Here is a 21467-nt window from a genome sequence, read left to right as displayed (position 1 = left end):
CCAAACCAAAACAAACCAAACAAAAAAAGCCAAAAAAACACCAAAAAAACAAACAAAACAAAACCAACCAAACATACAAATAAAAAAAAAAAAACAAAAAACCCAAAAAACAAAAAAAAATTACACTTCACCTGCAATCTAAACATCTTGGATTATTTCTTCTTCTATTTCTGACTTCATGGAAGGGTTAATCACCAGTAAAACACCAGGTTATGGGGTCAGCACCTCACCCCAAAGCAGCAGCCACCATTCTGAGCGCGCAGCCTTAAACCTCTCTGAATTCCACACCAACCTGCAGGAATCCCAGGCCCACAAAAATGATGAAATGCAGCAAAGCTGCACAACTGCAGCTCTGCAGCAGCACCAACCTCCCGGGCCTCACCCCCAGGAGTGACCAGGGTGACCCTGAGCTGCTCACCCAGCAGTTCAATAGGGGAAACACGAAGCTCACCTGGAGCAGGGGGTTCAGAGAGAGGAAAAGGGAATTATGGAATTAGGCAGCCACTGTCATTGTGCCACAACCTGATCATTGGGTAAAAGTTAAAACGCGGGGTGAAATCCCACTGCGGGGGTGAAATATGGCCAATTTCTTTCCACACCAGCTTTTTATAAAGCGCCAGTTCTAAAAAGCTTCACACTGCCTGGGTTGTAACAGCTCCACAACAGTATTTATTAATTTGTGTTTACTGTCACATCCCAATAAATATCACAGTCAATAAAAGCTTTATGCCAGTTGCCTGTATCCTTTGGTTAACCTTCTGCAAAATTCGCCTATTCATCATGACTGTCATCATCAAGCCAGAAAGAGAGATTTCTTTTGCTATTGTTGTTTTGGGTTTATTTTTTTTTCCCTGTGTGTTTTAGCACAGACACGCCTTTGCAAGTTTTCTGCGTTAAATTTTTAATGCTTGCTTAGTACAACTATATACTTACAACACTTGCTGTAATGTTTAGGCTGCCCAATATAAGTGTGACAGAGTAATAAAAAGCCACATTAATAATAATAATAATAATAATAATAATAATAATAATAATAATAATAATAATAATAATAATAATAATAATAATAATAGTTGTTGTTGCTGTTGTTTATTTTATAATATTATAAATAAATTATTTATTGTATTTATTATATATTGTTATATATAAAACTAATTTATTATATAATTACTATATATAATATATATCTATTATATATATAATATATTTATTATATAAAATATTATTAATTTTCTTATATTATGTATAAGAAATTATCTATAATATTATTGTTATAATATTATATATTATATATAATAAATTATATATATTATTGTTATATTTATAATATAATATAATATAATATAATATAATATAATATAATATAATATAATATAATATAATATAATATAATATAATATAATATAATATAATATAATAAAATATAATATAATATAATATAATATAATATAATATAATATAATATAATATAATATAATATAATATAATATAATATAATATTTATTATATTATTTTTATTTACTAATATAATAAATAAACAAACAAATATATAAACAAATAAATAATTAAAAAACATCTCTATCTAGCAGGGTTTTACTCTAAATTTCAAGCAGCCATCTCCACTGCTGCTTTATACCAGGAAGAAAAGCATGGCTTCTACCTTTTTTTTAATTATTCCTTCTGAAAAGACACCCAACATTTGAGCAGCAGTTTGTCAAGGTCCTCTGGCAAGCTTCATGAACCACAGATTCATTCCATGGCTTTCACTATTTTCCCTCATTTTAGCAACCCCCAGTCTTGCAGATTCTGCCTCCAGGGCATGAGATGTCTCCACATCCCCCCACGGAACACCCAACATTAAAAAAAATCAGTAAAACTGAGTGGGAGTAAAAGAGTCCCAGTCAGTGTGCTCTATCCAAGCCAATGTGCTTCTCTATGTGAAGCCATAACAGTTAGAAAAGGAAATTTCGCCCTCAAAATTCAGCAGTTTTGTGTTACAAGCAGAACCAGATTCATTCAATATTTAAAAGAAAAAGTTAAAGAGGTTAAAAAAAAAAAATCGCACTCCACTTTCTCTTAGTCCAAACTGCAGCAGGGGAGGTTGAGGTGGGACTAGAGGAGGAATTTCTTCACACAAGTGAAGAAGTTGGTTGATGACTGGTGAAATTGATTGGAAATTGATTGGTGACTGGTGAAATTGATTGGAAATTGATTGGTGATTGGTCATTGGAAGGGAGGTGGTGGAGTCTCAGTCCCTGCAGGGGTTTAAGGAATGACTTGGCACCAGTGCTCTGCTCTGGTTCACAGGTTGGACTCAGAGCTCTTTTCCATCCTAATTGATTCTGTGGTTCTGTGTGATTCCCACAAAATAAAACTCAGTAAAGATCTGCACAAATCAAAGGAAAAGCATCCAAGATCTCTCTTGAGCTTCTAGAGGGTTTTTTTTTTTTTTACAGTGTTAGACTAAATATTTTGTCTCTGCTTTACCAGCGCCAGCAATGATTCATCCCTACAAAATACTGTTGAATAATTAAAAGAAGATGATATCTCTGTTCTCTCTTAATAACATTTTTTCCCCTACTCCTAATTTTTTTCCTTTGAAACAAATGTCTACCAGTCCGTTAATTAACATTCATTTTTCCAGGATCTGCTCAGCACAGGAATACACTAACTCTTCAGGTGAAAATAATTTATAGACTACATTATCCAAAGTTATTTCCCGTTCCTTTGTCCTTGGCAGAACAGCGTTGCAAAGACAACCAGCTTCTTAGAGCAGAACACATTAACAAGATTGTTAATTTCCTTATTCTGCTAATGAAAAAAAAAAAACCCACCACTCCATTAAATAAAAATGAATGGCAACTATTACCAATTTTATTATTTTTCCACAAAGAACAGAGGATGAAATCCTCAGTCCAGCGAGCTGTTAATTACTCCAAAGGATAAACCCCAGATCCATGAAACCTCTTATTGTCTGTATTGTGGGGCTTTTTTAGATAATGCTGCTGTGAAAAACAAAAACCTCTATTCTGAGTGAGACTGAGAGGGCACCTCAGCCACTCATCATTATCATCAGGGAGCTCCTTGGCCATGCAACCACAGAGAAAACCATTTACAGGGGGAAAAGGCTGGGTCCCTCCCATGAAATTTAGCATTTGCCCATCAGCTGACACAATCTTTTACTCATTTCTGGGGACCAGCACACACTGTCCAAGCTGTCCAAGCTTCATCATTTTTAGGGCTGCTGAGTGCAATGAGCTGCAGGTGGGACTTCACCACGGCCACGGGGATTTTTTGGACCTCTCTGTACAACACAGCCACCCCCAGGGCCTTGTGCCTCACTTGGTGGAAATTAACATTGTGCTCCAGCTAAATGAGGAGAAGAGCAAGAAAACCAGTTTTTCAATTTTTCTTTTTTTTTTTCCAGTTTTCCCAAACTGAGTGTCATGCTTCACTTTCAGTTCTTCTGAAAAGCACTTACAGTTAAATTGTGAGGAAAAACGTGATGCAAAACTATGAGTTTTGGTCACGTTGAAGTGATGCCTATGTTAATGCTATTTTTTTTTTTTAGATGGTTGGCTTTTCTGGGAAAATTGGGATAATCTGGAGAGTTGGAGACGTGACTGTTTCACCAAGTTTCTAATTGATTTCAATTTTAGAAGACTTTCCTGGAATTATTTTGTGCTAGGTTTTATGAAACCATGAAGCATTTTGGGTTTGCATGCCTGTCTGCATGCTTAAAAATGCAGAAAAAGCAGTTGGGCTATAACTGATCACATATTTTCCTTTTATACCTGATAAGGAGCAATAGGATTTATTCCACTGGTGGTAAGACTTGCACCTTCGTGGTCATCTTATTAAGAAGTACTATATCTTTTCAAGGAGTTTACTTCCTCCTATTCTGGGAGGCTTTCAATGTGTACAAGGAGCTTCAGTGGAATTTGGGGTGTGTTGAGACCAAAATTGCCTGTGGGTAAAGTAAAGGTGGCTGTGAGTAAAATCCGTGCAGCTGCTGGCTGCCCCAAAATTCACCCAGCCACTCACGATGCCCCAGGCAGGAGGGGCAACATCTCAAGGCTCTGGGAATTAATTTTTTGTTGTAGCTTCATGCACCATCAGACCAGCAGATGGAAAAGAGGCTTCCACGAGATGCATCAGCCCGGCAAGCTCAAAGTGACTTCAGCATGAGGCTGTGGGGGCAGATCTCTGGCTCAGCTGGACACCCTTTTCCTGTCAAAGCTTTAATGCAAGATGTGAAAAATGCGTGTTTTCTGACTGGCTTTTCGCAAATATTAAAATGGATGTTATGTGTGTTGTGTTAGAAAGTTATGCTGTGTTAAATTTCTGGAGTAGTGTGTTAAATATAGTTTCAGGTTATAACAAAATGTTAAAATGGAAACTATGCTATGTAAAATACTTTTTTTAAAACAGAAAGGGCTCGTGCTGAGACAGCAGCCACAGGACACCTGAATCTTTCAGTGAAAGAGAATTTATTGCTCCCTTATCAGAAGAAATGAACTTCTTCCTGCCTCACTCAGCCATGAAGACACCTTAGGATTCAGAGGAAGAAGTTGCTGATGACCAGACAGAATCCTGTGTTTGAATGGAATTTATGCATCATGTATGAGGTGTATGAACATGCAACAGGCTGTTGTTTTTAAGGGTTAATCTTCTGTTAACGTGGGTCCTTTTTCAGGCTTATGTTGCCCAGAAAAAGGTACCTGGACGTCTGTAACTCTTTGTCTTTATTGTCTCATATTGTCCTAATCCAAACTCTCCAAATTATTATTAATCTAATTGTATTACTATTTTTATAATCATTTTATTACTATTAAACTTTTAAAATTTTAAAAAACAAGTGACTGGCATTTTTCACACAAGAAAAGCTGGCATGCAGTTCCATTACATCCAGGCTGGCTTGGGAATTACAACACAGCTCCAGAACAGCATCAGCATCTATGGGCAGAATGAGCCACAGCTTAGGTGAAAGGCAGAAATTACTTTAAGCTTTTCAGTGCCCCTCTCTAGGAATGTTTTGCTTTACCAGGACTCAGTTCTGCAGAAGCAGGAGGGCATTCAGGTGTCTGATGCAAAAGAAAGCACCAGGTGCTCACAGCCCATTTGATTGTTCCTTGCCCCGATAAGCAGCTTCTCTATAAACTCATGGCAGTGAAAATCAAAAGATTATTTGTTTAGGGAGATTTTTCTGGCTAAACATAGCCAAGCTGCTTGAGAAATCCCTGTGGACAGGGGCTGCCTTCCAAGGGCTGCTGCCCCCACCAGTTGAGTTCCAAGCACTCACACAGAGCTTTTAGTGCTTCAGTCCCACAACATGCGCTTAATTATTTACCAAAACCGAGTACAACGCATTTCTGAGACTTTTATGGCCATCCCAAACATATTCAGAACCACTGAGTTTGCATCTTTAGCCAGTCATTCACACTGGCACTGCACAAACACTTCATTTAGTTTTCTACAACTTTGAAGACGCCCCACATGCCCCCAGTCTTGTTTTCTTGAGATTTTGGGGACAAATAAAGAGTTCTATTTCTGTCATGAACACACATATAGCTGTTCACGGTACAAAATTCAAACCCATCTTCTCCTAACTTTTCTCCCGATTTCTTATGGGAGAAAAGCTTCAGGAAGCTTTAAAACACAATAACTAGATTAAATATCTTCAAAACACAATAATTAGATGATATATCCAAACGTGCTGCAGGTTATCCATCCCCTATGATTTATGTACCTGGTCTTCAACTCCAAGTTTCAAAACCACATCTGAAATGTTGCGCAGTTATCAGTAACTGTGATTTCTGACTTTTAAAGCTACTATAGCTACTTTCACGTTATTTTGTCACACCTGGCAGGAAAACTTCACAAGAAGATTTCAAAGCTTAGCGTGCCTAAAAAAGGAGCATTTTCCACTCCCAGAAACATATTCCTGTTCTCTCCCACATATCTTAGCAGACTGTGTGAAAGCAATTTTCTTTGATATGGGGAAGTTTTAGAAGAACAAAAATACAAACCCTGTGTACAAATCCTTTCCTCTCCAAACCACAGTCACAAACATCAACATCTGAAAACCAAGGTGTGCAGAGAAAATTGAAGAAGCAGGCTTCATTTCCCTGGATATATTTTCCTTCCTCTCCTCCAAATCCAGAATGACAATTCTAGTGCTCCAGCTCCCTGTGCACCTTTGGATGGCACTTCCAAAGCAAACAGATAACTTTTTTTTTTTTTTATTTTTTAAATTTCTCCACAATGCTTCGTAAATTAACCCCTTTAAAAACTTGGGGAAATGCACCCATGAAACCTCTGCAATGCCCAATTTTGCATGTGCATCATCCAAACTTTTCTACACAGGGGTATTCAATTGGAGAAAAACAAATTAATTGTAAAATGCGTCACTCTTCAAAAAAAAACCTCAGGATTTTGAAAGAGCTGACTGCTATGTGAATTTTTCCTACCACTTCTAGCTCACAGATACATTAACAGCTCAATGGTTAAAAGTGGTTAAAAATTGTTAAAAATAGTTTAAAAGGTGACCATGGAAGGACAGAACTGACAGAGCTGAGCACTTCCATTCCTCTTTATTCTACTTTGTGCTCGCATTAAAAATAAATCAATCAAATAAGACCCCACACATATGGCAAAAGGAGCACAAGTTCCTTTTATGCAATACAATCTCATTGCATTTCATTAAATTCTGTAAAATCTTGTGTTCCTTTTCCATCCTTACAGACTTCCCATCCTTTCAGCAGAGCCACAACCACCTTTGCATGTACAGCTGCCTCCCACAGTGTTCCTGAGGTCCTCTCTCCCTCTCTCCAACCCCTTTCTTAGTCATTAATGCTGAAATGTTTCTTTCAGCTAAAAGGATCAGGCACGTGGCTCCATTAAGGAAACTGCATGGCCTGAAGGAGTGCTATTAAAAGGCCAAAGGCAAACGGGGCATTCTCTGTCCTGGAGAGTAAGTGCATCTCTGACAGCACTTTCTGCAGAGATGGGTTAGTTTCCTTCCTACCAAGAAACAGAATAACAAGAGGAAAAAAAATAAATTAAAAATTAAAACAACAACAAAAAAAAAATAAAGCCCTTCCACCACTGGGTGTTTTGCACAGTCATCACACACCCAAAATATGACACCAGAACTGTGCGCGTCACACCACGCCAACAGAGCAAGCCATGCTAGACAGTCCAAAAGCAAATTAAAACTGGTCCTCTCTGCTTTGTTTCCCAGCGTTTTGGGTTTTTTTACCTGTCCATAATTCACCCCCAAAGCCTCACAACCTGTGATGCCCTCCTGTTTATGTTTGCCTTCTCTGTTTCTGAAGCAGCAAGCAAGGGGATCTCTGATGCCATTTGCATGCCGCACAAAGGGCTGCATGTCAGCTCCAAGATATGAAATTAAAAGAAATGTGAAGCCATTTGGCTCCTTTATTATTCTTCTTATTATTAATAATATTATTCCTATTTTATTTTTATTATTTTTTTATTTTTTAATTATTTTATTATTCTTTTAACTGAGGCCACAGAACATGCATGACAGCAGACAGAGAGACTTCCTGGAGCATGCAGTTCACCTGAACACACATGGCAGCATAACATCCAGAGAATTATGTTTTTAAACACACAGGATATGGTGAATGGTGAGGGGAAATATGGCAATTTTACCAGAAAAGTCACTTTGCCAGGTCACTTAACAAAACAAAAAACAAAAAACAAAAAAACCACCAAAAAACAAAAAAAAAATCACACAAAACAGTGAGTGGTGACTGGTATGGGACAAAGACTTTTTCTTAATAGCAGTTTTTAAATTTTCATATTATTTTTAATTTGTAATTTAGACAGAAATTTTTACATGCCACAGTCTCTCTTGAGGACTAGAGCAGGTATAGCACACTTATAAATTTCCTACCCACTGCCAAGAATTGAAAAAGCTACTCACCAGCAATGGCTTTCTCTGAGATGGCTATTTAATTTTAAAAAATGTACAGAAGGTAAGTGAACAGGATGTTATACCTTCTTATGAGAAGGCTATGCCATAAAACAAGCTATAATCCTCATTTCTGTCTCTCTGTTCTTTCTCCTTCTTTAAAAAGGGCAGAAAAAATCCCAGCTATGAAGTAAAAAAAGGTTTGTGGTTTTATTTTTAAGCATGCTAAGCAGGCACAGCTTTATCTTCCCTGATTTTGACAGGCCAGCATCTGGTAAGGGGAAAGGACTTAAAACCAACCAAAATTGTTCTCAACAGTAAAACACTGAGGATTAGCTGGCACTGGGGCCAGTGGATGACTTGTGGGCTCATGACCCCTGTTCCAACCTGCTGTAAAATTACCTCAGCTGGAGCAGCCCCTGCTGCCCTTCCCATCAGCACTGGCCCTGCTCTGCATTTAACAGTCAAAAACCCGTGAAAGAATTTCAGGTTTAAAACTTCCTTCGGAAGCATGCAGATCAAATCACTTCTTCCTCGAAATAAGAAAGAGATAAGTAATTTATACTGTGACTGCTGGGGTTTTTTGGTTTTGGGTTTTTTTCTCTTTTTTTTTTTTTTAAATTTAAATTTTGTTTGAGTTTGCAGTGCCTTTTCCTCAGTGGAATTCATTGTGTTTAATCCTTTTCTTTCAGATGTACACACCTTTTGTGCTCTCTTCTCCCTTCAACTCCTGCATCTCAGCCTTAAGCCTTGTTCCCCTGTGCTAAAACTCCTTTTTGCTGGGTAAATTCTCTTTCCCCTCTTCACTCAGCTGCTCTCTCCTCCTGCATCTGTACAAGCTGTACACAGAAGGCCTGCAATTAGTGGCATCTAAAAATTAGGGAGGTCCAAGGACAAAACTAATGAGAAAACAGAGGTTTGCAAATGTTTGTGAAGCTAAGTCACTTTCCCAACCCTCTGGGAAAAGAGCAGGACACTGGATTTTCACTGTATGCATTATTTTTTTTTTTTATTATTATTATTCTGCAGAAATCTCTTTCGCATGAGCCTCCAGCTAGGAGGAAACACTTCCTAGGGTAAAAAATAAATAAATAAAAAAAAAATTAAACCTCTTCATTCATTGTTGCTGAGTTAATGTCTTACAGAGGGGCTGGGGAGGAATGAGCTGGGCACAGAGGCTGCCTGACCTTATCACACAAGAGGAGCAGCCTCTGCAAACACAGAAAGCAAATAATCTGGCAAATATTTGTGTGTTGAAAAGTTAAATTACACACACAACCTTTACTTTCCTGTTTCAGAAGCTGCCTGGGAAAGTCAGAAAGTTTTTTTAACAGCACTGAAAGACTCTGTTCCTTTTCACAGTGATGAGAAATGGTAATTCTTCCAAGGGAAACAGAGTTCAGGCAAGATTGAAATTACACAGGCTTAGGGCTGACACACAAGGCTGCCAATATGGATTTTTGCCCATTAAAAAGATCCACAAATGACAGGAAAATGTCTTGGTGCTCTCAGTCTCACTTTTCACATAAAGACACAGCTTTATCACCCTGAAAGTATTTCTCTCTGCTTTTAGGAAGATAATAGATATAATATTTAGGAATATAAGAGATTTGACTTCTCTGTCAGACCTCATCAGACTAAAAAAAAAAACCCTCTATTTTGACTGTAATATTTTAAAGCAAGAGATGAAACAAGGAAGAGATGAAATATTTAAAACACTGGGTGTGGGTTTGTTAAATCTAACTGGCTTCTAATAGGAAATAAAGGGCACAGAGAGCTCTGTGAAAGACTCTGCTCTTTTCTTGTAGGCAGAGCCTGACCAAACTCCCACTCCAATTTATGTATATTCCAATGAACCCTCGAGCAAGAAGAAAAAGCAGAAGAGGAGATTGAAACACCACATCTGCACCCCAAAGGTTTAGTCAAAATATTTCCAGGCAGAGAACTTGAGGAGACACAAAATTGCACGGGTTTATTTCTCTTTTAAGCACTGTGTCTCTGTGTAAGGAAAATCCTAATTTATTTTTGGTAGCATGTACTAAAAAGCTGCTGCTATCTCCCACCCAGCTGCTTCCCTCACCCTCCACCCCAACCCCCAGAGAAGGCTGAATGTCTTTTTCAATAATCTGAAAATGTGGGGGTTTTAATGTGTTTGGTTTTTTTTTCCCCCAATACTCTGAAGACATCCTGTAAATCAGCTTCAAGTGTTTTAATGTCTGTCTTAAATATAAATATCTGTGTGTTGTGTGTGTCCATATGTGTACACACACAGTTTGTGGTGACATCCTGGAGTGCTGGGAGAAAATTGGGCTAATGAGTCTTCTCAAACACAAGAAACATGAGCTGTTAAAAGGTAACTAGTTAAAAAAAAAAAATTAAAAAGAACCCCAAAGTTTTCCCTTAAAAAAGCATAAAAAACCCCAAATTAACAGAGTAGATTCCAGCTCAGATCATATCTAAGTTATGTGTAGTACTAAGTCCCAAGACCCTGCTTCAGGCTTTTCATGACTTTTTATGACTAATTTCATTATTTTTTATTTAATAATAAGACACTGAGAAACTCAGCCACTGCTGCAAACGTCAGGGAATGACTGCTTGCTAAATACTGTAATTTGTGCAAAAATGAACAAAACAACAGCACAGTAGCTGTGGTTTGGCACAGCTTAATTTTGGCTGCTTGTCCTGGATGGAGCCCAGAGTTTAGGGACCTGCCAGGAGCCCTTAAAAAGTGAACCCAAGCTATAAAATGTGACACACTGGGGAAGGAAAAAAAAAATTATTCTGGCCAGGAAAACGCTGTTGGCAAGAGCACAACATGCTTGTGCACGGTTTTAAACACCCCTATATTGTTGCATGACACTTTGAAAATCTTTAATGGGGTGTAAAAATGTCTTTCAGAAGTAACAGGATTAAACTCCCAGCCAGAGATCCACAATCAGGTGTAACCAGCCACCATCCCATAAACACTCCTGGTTATCCCAAAGCCCAGGAATTTGTGGGTTTTATTCTTGCTCCTGCAAATGACTGGCAGAAATTCAAGAGTGTTCTTAACCTCCCCTTTTGGTCATCTGCGAAATACTTCAATAATTTGCACTGAGTGGCCATAAATCACAAATCCAGAGGAAAGTAGGAGCCCAAAGGCTTCTGGTCACACCCGCTTGGGCAGGAAAGTGAGGGCAGAGGGTTCTGGAGTCAGCACCACCACAGCGGCACGAGACAAGGGGCACACAAAGGTTGAAATCCAGGGCTTGGTTCATTGCCTAAAAAAGTCATATTTTCATTGATCTGTGTCCAAAACGCAGTGAGGAAGTACTGCCCTTGAAAAGGCGATAAATAATAAACCAGTATTTCCATTTGCTGTTCACAGTTGGGTAATGGATTTAAGAGAACCAACCAACTGCAGGTGGCTGGAGTTTTACATGGAATAGGGAATTCTTTGTGGATCCAGGACCACATCAAATGAAGTAGACAATGTGCTTTATCTTCCTACTGATCCATCTGGAAAGGATCCCCAAATCCATAAATGGAGTTTATTGGAAGCAGACATCTGCAGAGGACAATTATTTCCCCCAGTGTTTAATGAAATAGATTTTGGTGTTTCTGATGGGATGAGGCACTAGCACACACTGCAAAAAAGGTTCGGTCATCAGCTTTGGAATGTCCCTGTGGGTGAGTGCCATGTTCACCTGGAAAAGATCATTGTCAGCATGGAAAATGCAGCGCAAAGGGCCTTTTGTCCCAGAAATTGCGCTACCAACACAAATCACAACACGAATCACAACAGGAATTACAGGATTTGGAACTGAGAGGTGCTGGTGGCTCCTGCTGCTGGGAAGCCCTGAGGGTTTGTGGATGGGGCGGCCACCAAGGATGGGAGAGAAGAAAGAGATAAGGGGAAGCAGAAGGGAAAGGTGACAAACCAAGGCAGAGGGAAAATGAAGACAGGGAAATGGTAATCAACCAGCAGTTACTCATCAATGGCACAACACAACACACAATGCAGGCAAAAAAACCCCAAAAACCAAAAAACTCCAACCACAACAAAACCAAAGCAACCAATAAACAAAATTCAAAGCTTTTCCTGGAAGGGGGAATATATCTGTGCAGCTACAAAAAATGAACTGAGGACTGGCAAGGTTTAAAAGCCAAGAAATGCTATTCTGTCCTTTTCAAATGACCTCTTCAAGCTCCTTTCTGAAGTGAAGCTTTGATCACAATCATTTCATGCAGAAGGCTGAGCCAACCTTGGAACAGAATGAACTATGTAACTTCTTCAGCACAGGGAAGTGAAATGCAAAGCTAAGGAAAGACAAATCACTCCTGCCTTTGGCTATCACTCATTCCCTACCATTAAGGAAAACCCAGTGATTGATGAGCACTGCTGAAACGGGTAATAATCTACAAACAGAAGGAAGACAGCATGTCTGATGCTGCTTCAGAAGATGTCCTGAAGGGTTTGACCATCACAGATAAACAAATTCTGCTATTGTCATTTTACTGAAGTTATGGGTAGCATGCAAGGCTGCTACAACCTTTCTAAGCCAAGTGGACCCATACTAAAATATAAAACCATCACTTTCAGGCAGTCATATTCATCCTACAAATAATAAAACCGAGGTGGAAGGAAGTACTGCCTGGCTTTCTCCCACTTGCAGTGGCAGGAATAGGCTGGCAAATTTCCCTTTTCTCTCTCCAGAGGCCACGGCAGCAGTATCCACTACAAGTGAAGTGTAAAAGTCGGTGAGTTTACAGAAGAGCAGGGTTCTGTAGGGCAATTTTCCACCACTTTCTCAAAGCACCACGCAGCCTGAGGTGTGCTCTGAGCAGCACAACCAAAAGCGAGCACATTAAGGTCAGCTGTGGAACAAATGCCACACAAACCCGAAGCACCTCCAGGCAGAGCCTTGTTTTCCACCTTGCACTGAGCACAGTCCATGTTCCCATTCCTGTCTGCCCGTGCATGCCCCCTCAGATTCCTTTTTTGGGGATGAAACTATTGGTTTGGCCTGAAAACTGAGGGGTTTTCATTTTCTGTGTGACCACACAGAGATTCACTCAGCCAGAAAACATCAGAAACCACCCAAAGCTCTCGTCTACAAGGAAGGTGCAGTTCCAGAGCTGAGAGAGGGACAGAAAGGGAAAAACACCTCTGTGAAGGAGGAGATTTGCAAAGATTTATATTCAGTCCTGTTAAACTCATTTGCCACTGAGAGAGGAAGGAAGAGAGGTTGAGAATATTTATGTTTACCACAAGTTATTGGAGAAACACTAAGCTTCTGCTGATTCCCAGAAAACATTTATACAGCCACAACAAATCGTGGGCATGATCAAAGTGAGCCAGAATTTTAACTTTTCCTTAAAGAAGACAGCAGTTTGTTCACAGGATCTCTTTCTGTAATAATTTACAGTTTTCTGAAAGACTGTTTCCATTCAAGACTTTGTCTCCTGCTTTAATCCCCCACGTTTTCTCTGGTGTTAGACTCTCTGCTGGCTGCTCCAGCAGGATGCAGAGAAAACCAAAAAACATGAAAAGGGAGGAATTTCAGCTTTTGCTTCATAGACCAACTGGATCACACAACAGACAAAAACTGCTTTTTTCTTTAATGAGGTAGGACACAGAGGTATGTTTGCATTGCAGTTTGTGGTTGCTGCGTTTATAAATCAAATTTATCTTTAACTCTGGGCTTCAACTGGTCCTTCCACAGATGCAATGGTGCTGCTGAAAAGGTTGGGTTTTTTTTCCTGAAATTCTCATATATGTCTCCACTGCAAACTGCCTAAGTGAGATGAAAGATCACTCTCCTCTGCCCAATTTACAAATGCCCAGAAAACCCTTGAACGCTCCTTGGCAACACTGATTGCACTCTGGCAAAGGTGAAGCTGTCTGGGATTCACTGTTCGAACAAGAGCCAAGGGATAATTCAAGTTTTCTTTAGCTTTATGCCTGCAACTGAGAAATGTGTTAAATCCCAGCACCACTACTAAGATTTTATTCATAAGGATTGCCTTAAAAAAAATTAATTTAGTCACAAGCAGCACCAAGACAGAATTTGTTTTACTTGTTAAGTTCAAAAAGGAAGGAAAATAAATTTCCAAAAAAAGTTGTGTTCACATATTTACAGATTAATCTGTATATTCTACAGAATATGCACAGGATAGAGAATATTCACCTTACAGCTGATCACCTACAGACACCATGAGTCTGTAAATTCCCTCATGGACTCATGGTGAACAAATTTAAAGTATCCCCACCCTTCTGAAGTAGAGTTATTGAACACAGACTCCTTGGTAGGTCAACAGCACAGCCTTCAAATCTGTATTTCTAAGCACTGTTGTGCTTGTATTGTTGTTCTATGTTGCTTAAACACCTTGAATACTAGAGGGACTAATCAGCAGTTCTGAGATAGATAAATAATTCCTCTTTTTTTCAGATTAAATGAGACCACACCACTTTTGCTATCAAAAATTTTAAGGTAGGACTTACACATTTACCACGTCCTCCTTACCACAGCAATTTTTCAAATATCCAGAGAGCAAGGAGCAAACCACCACCTGCAAAAGTGCACGTCAGCCTTTGTCAGCGCTGGAAATCCTCTTGGGCTTGGTGAAGGCAGAGTCTCAAAATGCCCCCCTGGTCTGGGGCAGCTTGTTTGGTGACAGCAGGATGGGTGGCAGTGCACGTGCAGAAGAACTTCAGCCTCAGTTAGGGCTGAAGTTTCATTTTGCCTCTCCAGAATCACATGAACAGATGGACACCACGTGCAGACTTGCAGTAACACGCCTGTGGAAGGCCAGAGCCATGAAGTGATAATTTCACTGCACCCAAAAGTCATTTTCTGCTAATTTCTTAATGGTTGCGTTGATAGACAAAATATTTTCCAAATAGGAAAAATAAGTAAATTCCTCAGCCTAGGGCATTTGTAATCCAAACACAATGAAGCATCAGGGTGTAAATTAGAGGGAAATGTGACAGCTTATTTAGGCAAATGGTGCTCACATCTAGATAATTCCCCTTTTGTAGTGTTACAGGAATTAATGATGAGATAGGGCTGGAGCTTAACTGAAATGGACTGTCAGCTCTAATGATACATATCTAATATGTAACATCTAATATATTACATATCTATCTATCCAATACATATATCTAATGCTGAAAACTACAGGGTGAGGGGTTGATGACAGCTCTTCCAAGCGGAATCACAGAAAGGCTGATTGGTTGGAAGGGACCTCCAGAATCCACCTTGTCCATCTCCACTCCACCAGCAAGAAAATTCAGGTGACAGCACCATGAACAGCTTCCCACGTTTGGCAGCACGAATGAAAACACAGAGACGGTGAGAAGAGAACTCAAAGGACAAAATGAGGCAGGCCTGAGTGGTCAGAGAGATGATTCACGTGGGCACAACACACTGCAGAACAGAGGTGTCCAGCAGGCAGAGAGTTATGTGGGACTTGGGAGAGGATTTTAATTCGGTTCCATGGAGGAATCCAGGGAGAAGGTGACAAATCAGTGTCAAGGACTGCTGTGGCCAGTGGGAAAAACAAGGTTGGAGCAATCTGCAGTTAATTGCCTGTAGGGCAGCGTTCAAATTCACTGCTGGTTATCCATTACCTCACTCAACAGAACAGAAGCAGGTTTCAGCTTTAGTGGTGGCACTCACAGCAAAGAAAAAACAAAGGTTTGTTTTTGCCCCCACATTCCCAGGGTGACCCTCAGCTCTGTGGACAGGACTCAGCAGTTTAATAGGTGAAACATGAAGCTAATCTGGAGCAGGGGCTTCAGAGAGGAGCAAAAGGAATGATGGAGATGGTCCCAGTGGAGACTGGCAGCAAATGCATGGTGCCATAACCTGATCACTGGGTAAAAAGTAAAATGTTGGATGAAATCCCATTGCAGGGGTGAAATACGGTGCAGCTCTTTGTCTATACTAGCTTTTTACAAATTATCAATTCTAAAAGGCTTCAGACTGCCTGGGTTGTAACAGCTTCACAACAGTATTTATTTATTCATGTGTGTTTATAAATATCACGGCCAATTAAAGCTTTAAGCCAGCTGTGGGGCAGAACCCCCAATCCACCTTCCCCTACCCCAGGTTTTATTGCTGGGCATGACAACACATTCTGTGGAAAAGCCTTTGGCCAGCACAGGTCACCCCCCAAAAACCTACAACCTGCTCTCTGAGAGGGCAGGGGAGGCACAGAGAGCAAAAGCCTTGACAATACACTCCAGGAAAACCCAAAATCTCAGCAATTTATGGGCTTCCACTAAAGGGAATTATCTCCACCCCAGCCAGACCCAGCACAAACTGGCTGGGTAGCCACAGATGTGTTTGCAGCAGCCTCTCAGGAGGATTTTGGACAGTCAGACCTCAAACTCCTTCCAACATTCAGAACACAAACCCATAGCTTCCAAATCCATTCCTTCCCTTGAAAAGGGAGGGAATTCCAGGTCGTGCCCACAGAGCTCATGATCAGATCCATAACAAAATGAAGCTTATGGATCTGAAACTTCACTAAAACCTTCCACGGCACTGGAAGTCCCCTGACAAGAAAAATGCCCCCCCCCGAATGCTCTTTTCAAAAGGGCCTGAGAGGCTGATTTAAAGTGTATTGCCTGAAGTGGGAAAGTGCTCAATCCAAAGAATTTTATGTGGAAATGTGAGCCCAGAAGTTTCTAGAGGTTTCTGCAGCAGTCCCCTGCATGGGGTACCCCGAGTTTGGGTTATTTCTGCTCAGGACTTGCAGCAAGCGAAGGATGAGTCTCTCTCATAACAGATTCACATTCAAAACTCTACTACAAACCTACTTTTAGCTAAATAACCCCAGGCTTCTGGGCATCTATTCAACCACCTAAATTAGCATGAGGAGATGGTTCCCATCAGTAACCAGAGCCAGTCTAAGTCTGGCATTAGTAAATGTATTCCTGTAAGCAGCTGGGATGCAGAAAAGATTTCTGTTTAGCTTCAAAATTCTGTTTAAATTAATACCACGTTTATTTTCCACCCCTTTTTCTTTTTTTTTTTTTTAATAGCTGCAATTTTCAAAGATAAACTGAGTCAGTTTCTTTTTCCACTTCCAATAAAGCCTTGAAGGTTCTCCTGCAGAATGCTGAGGATCTCACAGATCTGAGAAAGCACCTCTGCCTCTCCCCTTCTGGCTCACAGGTCAGTTTGTAATCCTTTGCTGATACTAAATACACAAATGCCTTTTAGCAATGATTTCCATTTAAAATATTCACATAAAATATTCGTTTAAAATTGTAATCTTAGAGAAAAAATGATCTGAATAGCCACTGGTGTGTTCTCTGACTAACACTGAGAGCAAACAAAACACTGGCAAATTACTTGAAGTAATCAAATTCAATTTAAACAGGACCCAAATATTTGGATTGGGCAACAGACACCTAACAGCCAAGATTAACTAAGTAAAACAGAATGTAAGGTAACCTAGGTATTTAAGTAAAAGTAGCTACCTACATTTCACATGATTATATGTAAGTGTTTTTCCCCTTGACACTGTATTTCTCCCTTTTCATTATGAGTAGATTAAATTAAAACCTGTTCCTAGCAGGGGCACTGAATTATTTCAGATTATAATGCTATGCATTTCTAAAGTGTCTTGACTCCCATGCCTCAGCTAATCCCCCCTAAATGTATTTTCAGATGAGAATGCCCTCCACAAGGAAACAGAGGCAGAGATGAGGAGACTCAAAAATCAGAGAAGGTCCAGTGAAGATCCTGCTGCAAAGATTTGGTCAGCAGCAGAAAAATCCATTCCTAATTTTCCTCACTATGGAAATGAGCCCTCTGCAGACAATGGGGAATGACTGAAGAAAAAGTTCTTCCTAAGCAGAGAAATTCATAGTGGATTTCAGATGGGCACCAAAGGACAGCAGCAAAGGTCACAAAATGCACTGGTTTGGCTTCTAAGGGCTGTGACATTTCCTGTCCCATTTTATACCACTAAATCACCTCCTCATTCCATTTTTTGGTGGGATTTTCAAAGCTTAAATATCAGGTATTAAATATGAAAACTGCATTTTTCATCTTTCTAGCCAGAAACTCACCATGACTAACATCAGCAGAATGCAATAAACGAGATACTGGAGGTTGTCCTGCAATTTGCTTTTGCATCACCGAGACTTTGGGGATATAAATTTTGCTCAATAATCACATTGAATCTTATCTCTTATTGTTTACAGTTTTCTTTTAAGACATATAATGAATGATTCTTTGCCATTAGTAAAAGTTTTATAGGATGGGAGAGGAAAGTAACTCCTTGGTGATAAAATTTTTCAACAGCAGAAAAAAAAAAAAACCCTTTCAAAAAGACAATTTCCTCAACTTATTATTCAAGTTTTTACAGTGGCTTAGAAAACATAGAAACCAATTAGTTTTAATCTCCATTTAATTTTATGGAATGCCTCCAGAAGAGCTCTTAACACAAAGCTAAGACTCCAGTAAGGACAGTGCAAAGATGATGAGAACTCTGCTAATATTATCCTCACAGAGATAGCAGAACTGCAGTTCTTATGTGTTTCTGATAAAAAGTATTGTGGGCATAATGTTCAAAACTCTCCAGAAATTGCCCTTTGAATTTACATTGGCAGTGGCTGCAAGAGAGCAAATTTCCTCACTGAGGTGCAGACAGCAGAATTCAATCCAAAAAGGGGCAGAAGTACAAGGAAAAGTCACTTGCAAGGCTGGAAAGCAAAAGGAAAACATAAAACCTCATTTTGAATAATCACTAGGACTAAAATACTGTGTTAAGTGTTAATACTTTTAAATCACAGCCACTAGAATTTAGAAATATCTCTCCCTTCCTTTTAAATACCTGTTTGAAAGAAAATTACCTGTCTGAAGACTGGCTGGAGTTATACAGATTATTTATCTTATTATTTATAATACTTATATTTTGTAAGTTTATATATATATATATATGTAACATATATTTAAGTTATACTTATTATTTATCATTATCAAAGCCCACTCGAAATCTCTGGTGTTTTTTGCTACCTTTGACCTGTAAGTGACCTGAGAAAGGAAATCCTCTGTGAATTAGTAACAGCTCTGCACCTCCCCTGCCACTGCTGCCCAAAACCTCCAAAATGAGGTGAAAGCAGCTTTACACCTGCTTAAAGGTGGCTCAGAAACTCTTAGGAAATGACATTTTAAAAACCGTATACGTAATACATTTAATAAGTGGAGACTGGTAAAAATTGATGGAGGTAATATTTAAAATTTAATACAGACACCTTACACAGGTAGCTTCAATGCTGGGGACCAAATGCTAATTTACAAAAAAAAAACCAAACAGAAGAGCATTTCAAATGAGACAAAATATTAACACATATTCATGCATATTACCACATTGTAATAACTTCAATTTAATACTGAATTTAAAGACAGGTAATTTGCAGGCTCTTTTGCTATCACTTCTTTCAAGTAGTGCCTCATTTTCTCCATCACTTCACACAGGCTACAAGCTTTTTGCCTGTCTTATAAATAGCCCCCTCATCCTTTCTGTGTATTTTCAGATACCAGGGTGTCAAGCACTGGGTTTCACCAGCAGGAATTAGCCTGATATTGCTAATCTGTGGCATAAAAATCAAACTGAGTGACAACTCCAAGAGGAGGCTGGTTGTTAGGAAAGAAGTGTGCTAGTAATCATCATTTCTCAGACCAGAGCATAACAAATACACTGCTGTTGGATGGGAATTCCTTAAAACATCCATGTATTAAAAAAAATAAGGATGGCAAGGTGCAGCTTTCAGTTCAAGAGCCAGGGAGGGTCCAAAGATGAGGAATTTATGAGGTGATATCCAGCCCATATTAGTCAAATTTCATCAGTGTCACTGCTACATTCCCTTTATAACCCTGGTGCTGATCCTCCTTTCCCCTGGTACCTCCCAGACCTGGGTGATGAGTTATCCCCCAAACTGATCCCATATAAATCCACATAAACCCAACAGTTTTCCAATGGCACACCTCTCCGAGACATAATCAAAGAAATATCTCTGTGATCACCATGCTGACGTCCAAAATCTGACTGAAATCCTTGTCCTGAGCTGCTCAGAGTGTCCAAGCTGACAGGGAACAGAGAAAACACAAAATGCAGAGTGAAGATGCTGGCAAATCTACTGGTTCTGCCAGCTGCATTTTAGCAGGGGAAGGCTATCAAGGAAAGAAAAAATGTGAGGTAAATACTGGCAAACTGTGGGGAAAAAAGGGAAAGTGCAAGAGCTTAATGCAGAAAAAAGGTGAAGACAAGGAAGTGTGGAAGGATGGTAAAGTGCCAAGGCATGGACACACTCCAGGTTAGAAACGGACATGTCTGAGGCAGATCTAGCAGCAGTTTTATTATAATTAATAAAATATATAATTAATATATTATATATTTTAATATATAATATATTAATAGAATCACTATATTAATTATATTAATATAATTATACTAATTAATATATAATATATAATTAATAAGTGTTGTGGGAATGAAAAAGGCCTTCTAAATTCCTGTCTGGAATGAGTGTCACACAAAACCCAAAGGTTTTTTTCAGGGTGAAAGCAAGTACCAAGACACCAGAATTTTTAACACGCAAGGATCCCCATTTTGAGGGTTTACCCAGAAGATCTTGGCCAAGATGTGCAAGGCTTCAGGAATAAACAACTTCTTCCCTTCTCCCCCCTTCTCCTCTTCCCTCAAAACCATGAAAAAAAAGCACAACAATTTCAGCTGCCATCAGGAAAGAGAGAATTTTATATCAAACAATTGCCCTGGGCCACTCAGCTGAATTAAGTCAAAGGGACTGCTGGCAGGCTTAAAATAGGCATGTGTTTAAGAGCTTTCCTGGCTTTGTTGCTGCAGTGGAGGAAAAAAAAAATATGAAGCTGCAGATGCATAAATTCGAAATTGAAAATATCATCAATATCTCCAAGACAAGTATAATTAGGATTAGTAAATTAATTCTGGTCTACATTACCTTGCGCGAAGCTTAAATGAGAGCAAAGTGAGAGAGATGCCAGATACTCTCTTTCCCTCCCCGTTGCTTTGTATTGCTCTGAAAACAGGTTCAGTAATCACCAGAAAGAGAGATATGGGATTCTTTGCTGTGTGGAGGGGTGCACCACAGCAAGGACACTAAAAATTATCCTCAGCATATCACCAAGGGGGCTGGCACAGCCAGGATGGCACAGGAGCAGTGCAGGAGCCCCTTGACAGGTGCCCGCATTATCACTTTGGTGGTTTCCAGCAATCTGATTTCGTGATGAGCCTTCCTGCACCGTGTCACAAGTAATTTCCCTCCCTTTCAGACTGTGGTTTTCAAGCAGCAGCAGCAGAATTTCTTCCTGCCAGGTTCCATAAGGAAAGCAGGACACCCTCCTGGCAGCAGAAATCTGCCGTGACCACTTCTGTGATGCTCACAGGTACTTTTCATTGCTCTATAACCTGTTTTATTTTAAGGGAAGGATGCCCACAGGGGTTCTTCTGGGCCTGATCCAACTAGCTGGAGTTATCTTTAGGGTAA

General features: G+C 39.5%; 1 protein-coding gene across 4 annotated transcripts in view; it reads right to left on the bottom strand.

The window, feature by feature from the left end:
• MARCHF3 (membrane associated ring-CH-type finger 3) overlaps nt 1–21467 on the bottom strand; it is a 61369-nt gene that overhangs the window by 37976 nt on the left and 1926 nt on the right. The window lies entirely within an intron of this gene.

Source organism: Molothrus aeneus, chromosome Z (genome assembly GCF_037042795.1).
Source record: "Molothrus aeneus isolate 106 chromosome Z, BPBGC_Maene_1.0, whole genome shotgun sequence".
NCBI lineage: Eukaryota > Metazoa > Chordata > Aves > Passeriformes > Icteridae > Molothrus > Molothrus aeneus.
This window is presented reverse-complemented; position numbering and strand designations above follow the sequence as displayed.